This window comes from Euphorbia lathyris, chromosome 2 (assembly GCF_963576675.1).
Source record: "Euphorbia lathyris chromosome 2, ddEupLath1.1, whole genome shotgun sequence".
Lineage (NCBI taxonomy): Eukaryota > Viridiplantae > Streptophyta > Magnoliopsida > Malpighiales > Euphorbiaceae > Euphorbia > Euphorbia lathyris.
In genome coordinates, this window is record NC_088911.1 from 60341045 (window position 1) to 60352406 (window position 11362).

Sequence of the window (11362 nt, forward strand, 5' to 3'; positions counted from 1 at the left end):
TCCGTCCTGTCATTGTCCGTCATCAGAAATCCCAGCGTTAGACCGCTGGATCAAAGAATGGCTCAACTCCTCATGGTATGCGTGAAACAGGCTGCTTCCAGTCTGTTCGACTTAATCTTTACATATCTGCATAAAAACACTTATAAGACATTCTTTCTTGTAATTTAGCTATAAAAACACCCTTAATAACATGTTAATTTGTAGTCAAACTCATGCCTAACAGAAGGATATAGGGTAAATTTCAAATAAAACCCATGTGGTTTCACTAATTTTCAGATAAAGGACTGTGGTTGGTTTGCTTTTTTATTAAAACGAGGATTGAGGTTTCACACTTTTAAGAAAATAAGGACCTTTTGGATTAATGCTATTCAAACCATCTTTAACGACCTAAAAATGAAAATTTTCAAGAATTAAAGTTGTTCAATGTCATATTTGCTATGAGACTACATTTTCTATTTTTGAAAATCATCTTTTTGGAACTTTCTCTCTCTAAACATTAACTTTCTCTCTCTTTACCAAACATCATCTAAATAATCTCAAAATAAAAAAGTTGAAGAATTAAAGTTGCTTAGAATATTAGTAGTTCTTAAAATATGTCATTTTTGAAGTCGTCAAGGGTGATTTTAATAGTATCAATCGAAAAAGTCCTTATTTTGCTAAAGTTGAAAACTTCAGTCCTTAGTTTGGAAAAAAGTAAATCACAGGGGTTTTATTTGAAATTTACCCAAGGATATATTATTCTATGTTTGTATGTTGATGACATACTCATTGTTGGAAGTAATGATAAGATGGTGAGAAGTGCCAAGAACATGTTAAATTCACGGTTTGATATGAAAGATATGGGACCTGTAGATATTATTTTAGGCATCCAAATCAAACGTTCACCTAATGGTCTCATCTTGACTCAATCACACTACATGGATAAGATACTTGGCAAGTTCAATAAGGATGATTTAGGTAAAGCTAGAACTCTAATCGACACTAACCAACATTTATCTAAAAATAAATGTGAAAGCGTAGACCAAATGGAATATGCAAGAATAATATGCAGTCTAATGTATCTTATGAGTTACACAAGGCCTGATATTGCTTTCACTGTTAGCACTTTAAGAAGATACACGAGTAATCTAGGAGAGAACCACTGGAAAGCCATTGTAAGAATACTTAGATATTTACGATATACTCGTGATTACGGATTGCACTATACGAGAGAACCTGCTGTGTTGGAAGGATTCTTTGATGCAAGTTGGATATCTGATATAAAAGATTCCAAAGGCACAAGTGGATATGTGTTTACTCTAGCATGAGGAGCAGTGTCCTGGAAATCCTCAAGACAAACGATTACAACCAGATCCACTATGGAGTATGAGTTTGTACCCTTGGATAAAACCAGAGAAGAAGCCGAGTGGCTACGAAACTTCCTAGAGGATATTCCTGTATGGCCAAAGCCTGTGCCAATAATTTTTTTTATACATTATGATAATCAAGCAGCGATTAACAAAGCACAAAATGTGATGTATAACGGTAAAAATCGACACATGCGTCGTTGATATAACATCGTCAGATAGTTGATCTCAACGGGTATAATTTCTATTTATTTTGTAAGATCAAAGGATAATACCGCGGATCCACTAACCAAAGGTTTAAATCGAGATCAAGTTGAAGAGGCATCGAAAGGAATGAGATTGTAGCCTATTAGAATTTAAGGTTTTATGTGAAGGAAAACCCAACCTTGTTGACTAGAGATCCCAAGATCTAGGTTCAAAGGGACAACCTAATTGTATAAACCTTGTAAGGTTACTGTGAGGGGTCAATCCTAGTCCATTCCGATGATGTAAACAGTGAAAAAAAGGAGGTTAAGCCATGCTTTTAATGATTATTTGTGCGTCAGAAGTTTGAGCAAAAGTAATGACCTATGTGAGAGTGAAGTGGGGTCGCTGATAGGCTCATATTTGATCCTAATAAACATACCTTGTATGATTTAAATGGGGCGAATTAAGGCTTGGAATTGCATGAAATATGGACTAAAAGAGGTTTTATATGCAGATCTAAAAGAAAGGACGAAACAGCTGCCATGCAGCCAGTTTTGCAGGAAAAGCTAATTAAGACCCGACGGACCGGCGGATAAAAGGAAGAAACGCGGTAGACAACTGAAACAAGGAGGCGGTAGTAGGAGTAGCTAAAAGTAACATGATGAAAAGAAGATCCGGACCTTAAGTGTTCAAGTGTCCAAAGTCAACACCCCTTGATTGAAAGAACAATTTCACTTTTTGCTGAACAATCTATTTTCTGTAATAATTAGTACTATTTTATTTTGGGAGCCTTTCCTCCTATTTATGGCGAACAATAGGTGGAGGAAAGGAGACACCTTTTCTTTTGGATAATTTTTGGAGAGAGAAGCTTCATCTTTGAAGGCGGAAACTCTCTAAAGGAGCCAACAACCTCCATTAATGGAGAGTTACTACTTACCTTCTGGCTGTTTACTCGACACCATGAGTGAGTAGTCTTTTTGAATGGGCTAAGCCGACTTAGGACTGGAGCTGTAGGTACTCTTACTCTTTTTGTGAACGAATGTAGTTTATGTTGAAACACCTTTCCACATGATTTTGATTTGACAAAATTATTTAAGTTAATCCCATGATTAAAATATCCCAACAATTAAATTTAAGTGCTTTGATTTAATTGTACTAATGAGTTTGTTCAATATTGAGTAAGTTAATTAACAAGAACAGGAATTGAATATCTATAAGAGAAAGCCAAAAGTCAGCAGATGCAAGTCACACAGCCGGAGCTGAGTAGAATGTAACTCAGCTTTGCGAAAGAATATGTCTTCTTCAGAAAAGCTTGAAGGCAAAGCCGCTATGTCAAGCTGAGTCATCGTCAAGCCAGCTTCGATAATGATCAGCGTTGAAAACAAAACCTGTCATATTTTGAGGAAAGTTCAGGAGACTCAGAAATCTAACAGAACGACCTTTCCAAGAAGCATGGACTATTTGAAGCACACAACAAGACAAACCTGGCATCTGATGAAGACAGAAGACAGAAGACAGGATTGGCATGCAACACTGAGTTCTGACTAACTAGTGACGAAAGAAGACCGTTTCTCCACAACGGCTATGTCGGGATTCAAATCATTGGAGCCTCAGACATCACTATAAAAAGGCCATTCCAACACTTTAATCCACACAGATCATCATCAAGTCTATTCATTGATAAAGTACAAAATAGAAGCTCTGTCTTGAGAAGAAAAAGCAAGCACTTACACCAAACTCCTATCTTTGTGTAAAAGTCTAGAGTGATTTTATTCATCTAAAGTGTTCTTCACTCAGTGAGAACAAATTCTGTATCATTTGTAATAGATTAGAAAAGAGAAGCTGAGTACTCGGTTATAGTACTCAGTGGTAGAGAGTGGCTGAGTACTCGGTTATAGTACTCAGTGGTAGAGATAGGATTGAGTAGACGAATAGAGGACGGTACTCTTGCATACTCAGTTGCTATTGTAAACAGTTTGTGCTCTACCTTTAAAGAGCTCAGTAGAGGATTCAAAAAGCTCGGAAGGATTTCCGAGGACTGGACGTAGGCGTAGAGGCCGAACCAGGATAAGTCTGCTGAGTAACTTCTAACCCTTTATTCATTAATATATATATATATATATATATTGCTTGCTAAATATTGCTCAATAAAATAACAACTTGTATATGCTGAGCTGAGTAATCTGAGTACTGAGTTGGAAATTGACTTAATTTCTTCCCAACTCACAATTGAAACAGCTCTAGTTAGTAAATTGACTAAAGCTGTCTCAAAACATACTTAGCGGTGCTGACCTAGAAATTGGGTAAAGTATTAAACTTAAAATAAGTCAGCCTTAAAGTAAAAAGTTTTAATAGTTCCTAGCCCCCCTTGGAACTAATATTATCACGTTACACGGCACCAACAAGTGGTATCATAGCCTAACAGCTCACTAATCAAGATAAAACTATCTTGAACTGATCCCTGTAATGGCTGAGAACAACACTCGTTTTCTTCCTGGAAACCAAACAACTCAGATACTCCCTGAGGGATTATCCATAACTGGGCCTCCCTTGTTCTTCGGGGCCAACTACATGTTTTGGAAAAACAGGATGAAAAATTTCATTCAGGCAACAAATATGAGTGCATGGCTAGCTATAGTCCAAGGCACTTTTGTTCCCTATGAAATCATTGACGGTGTAAAAATTGTCAAAAGTGAGGCTAAGTGGTCGAAGGATGACCTTAAGAAATTGCAAAATAATGCTTCGGCTATAAATATGCTTCACTGTGCGTTAGATGCTGCAGAATACAATAAGATTTCAGGTTGTGAGTCAGCACAAGAAATCTGGAAGAAGTTGAAGGTTACTTACGAAGGAACTAGTAAGGTCAATGAGTCAAAAGTGAATCAACACATGCGGTTGTACGAGCTGTTCGAGATGAATGACAATGAAGGCATCTCTGAAATGAATGCAAGATTCACTAATATAATCAACGAGCTTAAGAGACTCGGCAAAAACTTCACTGAGGAAGAGCAAGTGAAGAAAATCCTAAGGAGTCTCCCCAAAAGCTGGCAAGCAAAGAAAACAGTTGTTGAAGAAGCTCAGGACCTGACCACCTATAAGTATGATGAGCTCATTGGATCTTTGCTGACCTATGAAATCTCAATGAAGAATTTTGAGGCCAAAGAAAAGACTGAGGACAAGAAGCAAAAATCTCTTGTCATGAAAGCTGACTCAACCGAAGCTGACTCATCAGATGATGAGGAAATGGCCATGTTCACTAGAAAGATGAAGAAGTTGTTTCGGAAAAATGACAAATACAGCAAAAGGCCATTCAAGAAGAATGACAAATACAAAGCTGAGTCAAGTGACAGCAGACACAAGAAAGACAGTTCAAAATTCGTTACTTGCTTTGAATGCCATAAAGCTGGACACATTAAGTCAAGCTGTCCTACCTTGAAGAAATATAAGAAGTCCAGTAGAAAGGTAATGGTGGCAAACTGGAGCGATAGTGATGAGTCAACATCATCAGAAGCTGATGCCACTGAGTCAGCGAACATCTGTTTCATGGCTGACGAGTCTGATGACCTCTGCCATTCTGAGCAAGCTGACCTCTCTGGTGGATCTGACCATGAGGAACACACAACTGAGGTAATGTCTCTACCTTTACTCAGAAATGAAATGATTAATGCCCTGAGTGATCTCTATACACTTATCAAAAAGTGTAACAAGAAAATACGAGCACTCAGCAGGCGATGTGATGAGATTGAGGAGGTCAAGCTAAGTGATCTCCGACATCTTCTCCAGGACAATACCAGGCAAGATGAAAACTTAAAAATCATGCATAGGGTTGTCTCTGAAGTCCAATCAGATTCTAAGAAACTGAGGAAGGACATCACATCCATACAGAGCCAGCTAAACACATCAGCTAAGACGAGGTTCTATTCAAAAGCTAAGTACTCAGGTACTAGTCAGCGGAGATGGAATCCTCAGCAGAATGTCCAGTGTGACTTCTGTGGAAAGAGAGGACATACCACAAAGGTATGCTGGCATGCTCAACACTCAGGTGCTGACCAGAATGTAAGATATCCCCAATGAAAAGTTTATTGTGACTTTTGTGGGAAGAATGGCCACACTGTCAATGTGTGTCGTCATAAAATTAAGTATGATATATCACCTGCTGACCCTAACAAACGAGGAACCAAAAAGACTTGGGTACCTAAAGATAACTAGTTATATTGCAGGTAGGCCTGAGGTGTGCTGAGAAGTCAAAGTTGTGGTATATTGACAGCGCATGCTCGAGGCATATGACTGGTGATGAAACTCAGTTCATCACACTTGTGCATAAACGAGGTGGAAATGTAAGTTTTGGAGACAACAAAAAGGGTAAGATAGTAGGGTCAGGTACTGTTGGTGGTAATCCTACTATTGAGTCAGTCTCCCTAGTCAGAGGATTTGAATATAACCTACTGAGCGTAGCTCAGTTGTGTGACAGCGGTAGAAAGGTTATATTTGATGCCACTGAGTGCAAAATACTCGAGGCCAAAACAAATGAGTTGATCTTAACTGCACCTCGTGTTGACAATGTTTTCATGCTGAACTTAGAAAAGAAGTTTTCAAAGAACACATGCTTAATGTCAAAGGAAGACAACTCCTGGCTATGGCATAGGAGACTTGGTCATGTAAGCATGGACCTCCTTGCCAAATTAGCTAGAAAGCAATTAGTTGAGGGATTGCCTAAACTCAGATTTGAGAAGAATCAATTGTGCAATGCTTATCAGCAAGTAAAACAAACTAAGAAATCTTTTCAAAGTAAAAATGTAGTCTCAACCAAGCGTCCATTGGAGTTACTACACTTGGATCTTTTCGGACCAGTCCAGCCGCTGAGCTTGGGTGGTAAGAAATTTTCCTTGGTCATTGTAGATGACTTCTCTCGGTACACTTGGGTCATCTTGCTGAGTAGCAAGGATGAAGCATTTGAGATGTTCTCAACATTGATTAGAAAACTTGAAAATGATAAAGACCTAAAATTAGCTCACATTCGAAGTGATAATGGTGGAGAATTCAAAAATCAACAATTTTATGAATTCTGTGAAACCAGCGACATTGACCATAATTTTTCTGCTCCTAGAATTCCTCAACAAAATGGGGTAGTTGAGAGGAAGAACAGAACCTTAGTTGAAATAGCTAGGACAATGCTGAGTGAGAATAGGCTTCCAAAATATTTTTGGGGTAAAGCTGTCAACACAGCTTGCTATATACTCAATAGGGCTCTAGTCAGACCTATACTTAAGAAAACCCCCTATGAACTTTGGAAAGGACGAAAACCCAACATTGGATATTTTCATGCCTTTGGTTGCAAATGTTTTATTCTAAATGATAAAGACAACCTTGCTAAGTTTGATTCAAAAGCTGACGAAGCTATATTCTTAGGCTACTCAACAAACAGTAAAGCATATAGGGTATTCAATAAACGAACTCAGGTCTTAGAAGAGTTTGTACATGTTGAGTTCGAAGAAACTAACCCTGCAGGAAAGGCAAATCAATCAGATGAGGATGACCAATACTCAGCATCAGCTAACCAAAATGGAGCCGCTGAGTCATTACCTCAAGGGCTGACCAAAGGTAAAAACGAACCTCAAATTATTTTTACTGACCAACTCAATCCTGCAGAGATTGTTGAAACACTTACCCCTGAGGACACTATATTTCCAAAAGAGATCAAGGTTCCAAGAGGACACTCTGAAAGTAGAATTCTTGATGCCGCTGAGAACACCCTAATGATAAGAAATCAACTTAGGAGATACCTCAGCAACGTAGCTTTCGTGTCAGTTCTTGAACCAAGAAACTTCTTCGAAGCTGAGAATGATGAGTTCTGGATAAATGTAATGCAAGAGGAGCTTGGTCAATTCAAAAGAAATGAAGTATGGGACTTAGTGCCAAATCCAAGAAGTCAGAAGATTATAGGAACAAGGTGGGTATTTCGAAATAAGCTAGATGAACAAGGAAACGTAGTCAGGAACAAAGCCAGACTCGTAGCTCAAGGTTATAGTCAGCAGGAAGGTATTGACTATGGTGAGACCTTTGCTCCTGTAGCTAGATTAGAAGCTATAAGAATATTATGTGCATATGCTAGCTTTATGAATTTTAAGTTGTTCCAAATGGATGTCAAGAGTGCATTTCTTAATGGAGTTATAAATGAAGAGGTGTATGTTAGTCAGCCTCCAGGGTTTGAGGATCCAAAGTTTCCAAACCATGTTTACAAACTCAAAAAGGCTTTGTACGGCCTGAAGCAAGCACCACATGCTTGGTATGAAAGGCTGACCAGCTTTCTGCTGACCAGAAACTATGTTAGAGGAAAAACTGACACAACCTTATTCATTAAGAGAAAGGGTAAAGATACCCTGCTGGCACAAATATATGTTGATGATATTATTTTTGGTGCTACTAATGAGTCTATATGCAAGGAATTTAGTAAGCAGATGCAAACTGAGTTTGAGATGTCAACGATGGGAGAACTCAACTTCTTCCTTGGACTCCAAATCAAACAAGACAAGAATGACATCTTCATCAGCCAGACCAAGTATGCCAAGGAAATATTGAAGAAATTTGAGATGGAAAATTGTAAGCCAATATCTACCCCAATGGGTACTGAGACTGTACTCTGTGCTGATGAAAAAGGTAAGTCAGTAGACAACAAGTTGTACCGAGGTATGATTGGCTCTCTACTCTATTTAACGGCAAGTAGGCCAGATATTCAATACTCAGTATGCTACTGTGCAAGATATCAATCTAACCCTAATGAATCTCATTACATAGCTGTAAAAAGAATCCATACTTGCAAAGCTCAGTGAATGCATGTTTATGGTATCTTAACACAAATGATTTCACAGTCATTGGATACACTGACGCTGACTATGGACGAGACAAGCTTGAGCGGAAAAGTACCTCAGGAGGATGTCATTTCCTTAGAAGCTGTCTAGTGTCTTGGTTCAGTGAGAAGCAATCGTCAGTAGCCCTGTCAACAACCAAAGCTGAGTACATTGATGCTGGAAGCTGTGTTGCCCAAGTGCTATGGATCAAAGAACAGCTAGAGGACTATGGAGTTCAAACTAAAACCATTGAAGTCAAATATGACAACAAGAGTGCCATTGACTTGTCAAATAATCCAATCCAGCACAGCAGGATGAAGCATGTCAGCATTAGGCATCACTTCATCAGAGATCATGTACTCAAGGGTGAGATCAAGCTGACCTACGTTCCAACGGATGAACAACTTTCAGATATCTTTACGAAGCCGCTAGCTCGTGAACAGTTTAGCATATTAAGGGAAGCTATCAGTATGTTTAATCCTCTTCAATAAATATCCAAGTACAATGAATGCTGAATGATTATAACATGCTGAGTAATTATTATATATATACTGAGTAATCACTATACGCTGAATTGCTAAATACATTGAGTGATCATTAAATGCTAAGTTACTATGCATGTTGAGTAAGTGCTTCACGCCGAGTCAATATGCATACTGAGTGATCCACTATGCAAATATACAACTCTCAGAATCTACTTTCAGAGTGATCATTAAATGCTAAGGGTAATCATCAGGAAAACCATGCGCCGAATGTGTCATTAATGTCACAATTAATTGACTCTGAGTGGTTCAAATCCCCACCGCCATTCTGACCTATCAGATCAACATCTCTCGGCTATAAATAGTGAACAATTTCTCACTATTCACCTTACGCTTGATAATTTCGCACTCGATCTCTCTCGCTCAAATTCCAATCTTCTGTATTTTTCTCAAGAACTTCCCAAGAACACCATGTCGAACGATTCCCAGAACAACTCCAGTGACCAATATGAGGACAACCACTCTGATATTAATCCTCCTTCTCCAGCTGAGCAGGAGTATCAAGAAGAAGGAGAAGATGAACAAGAAACCTAAGGAAAGGAAGTTCACTCCTGTCTTCAGCAGTGTTAAGAAACTCAACGTCTTCCATTCCCGCTGGTTCTCTAAGAGCTTCGTTGAAGCTGAGAAACCCTTCTGCGAGTGGATCTCAAAGAATGGATGGACCACCCTTTTCTCACTCCCTGGAATAACCTACCCAAGACTGGTAACTGAGTTCTACGCTAACCTGACTGTGGCTGATGATGACGCTGACTACATGGTAACCTATGTTAAACAGAAGCAGATTACCATTACCCCTTCCTATCTTGCTATACTACTCGATCTTAAAGAAGAAGGTGCGGAACTGAGAAAGACAAATGACTACAAGAACGTTGAGTACAAAGCTGAGTTTTGTAAACCCAAAAATCACGTGGGTGAAGTCTCTAGTACGTGTTTGGATCAGCCTCAAAGACAAGCACACTACATCCTGACCAACTACCTTTTCCCAAAGGTCAACGCCACCTCCTCCACATCAAACTTTGAACAATGCTTCATCTGGCATATGTTCAACTACCAACCACGCAACATGCCCGTTTTTCTCATTGGGGCTTTCCAACGAAGCACCGGGATCCTCAAGATAGGCTCTCTCATCACCAAAATCCTCCAGGATCACAAGTTCAGTTTCAAGGAGGAAATAAGTGTAATAGGCACTGAGATCACCTCAAAAATCCTAGTCGGCTTGGCACACAGTCTTCCTTTTAAGAGCAAGTCTAAGAAAGGAAAGGAGATAGTGGAAGAAGAGGAGCAATCTGAGCTGCCCAAGAAGGAAAAGAAGAGAAAAGCTGACCATGCTCCTAAAGCTAAACCTGCCATTGAGATAGCTAAAAGGCTCAAAGTGATAATGACCAAGCCTCCTCAAGCTAAGCCAGCCAAGTAAAAGGCTGAACCCACTGAGCCTAAGAAGAAGAGAACCGAGCCTGAAGAAGACAGTGCAAGTGAGAATACTCCTGAGCAACCCCTAAAGAGGAAGAAAACCTCTGGGATGACGCCGTTGGATGCTGCTCCACTCGAATTCATCATCTCAAGGGATTCACATTTCCTGCGAGCTCAGGAGATCGATCTCGAAAAGACTCCTCGTGGTCAGGAGGAAGAATAAACCCTTACTGAGGAACAACCTAAAGCTGATAATCTAAAATCTACTGAACCCAGTAACACAGATGAAGCTGAGCACACCGAACAACAAGGAGCTAAGTCTCCAGTGAAAAACAAGGTTGTTGAAGACCTTTATGCTGACTTCGGACTCAACTCCTCCCCTGAGTCCCCTGAGCAACCAACTGCTGACTTCTCACCCAACACAAAAACTTCCAAAGACACTAGTGGTAAGAGGTTCAAAAGGAAATCCAAAAAGACCCAGCTTATAGATAACTTGGATGACTCTCCTCTCAGGGACCCAATTACTGACTTGACTGGATTACAATTCAACTTCTTCACCAACATCACTGAACCTACTCCAAGTCAGGTTAAGGAAAATCAAGCCTCTGTTCCTCAAACTCGGGAACATGCCGACTCCCAAATCCAAAAGGGGAAATCTTCTGCCGACACCGCTGCTCCATCCTCTACTGAGCAAGTGCTCGAAGTTCCTGCTGCTCAACACACCGAGCTAGCAAAGGAAAATACTCTTGCTCAAGACAACTCTGAACTGATTCCACCTCAAATCCCAATTCAGTCTCAAGTTGACACTGAGCAGGTGAATAATGCTGCTGCCCAAATTCTTCCTACTCCAACTGAGCAGCACGTACACAAGTCAGCATCTGAGCAAGCTGGCACTTCTACTTCTGGACAGCATCCAAACCTTCAAACACCTGCTTCTAACCAGAAAATGGCCCCTGAGACTTCTCCGATCAATGCTGAAAATGATCCCTACAACTTTCTGGATGCCTCTGAGTCAGGCCGTAGGATCATT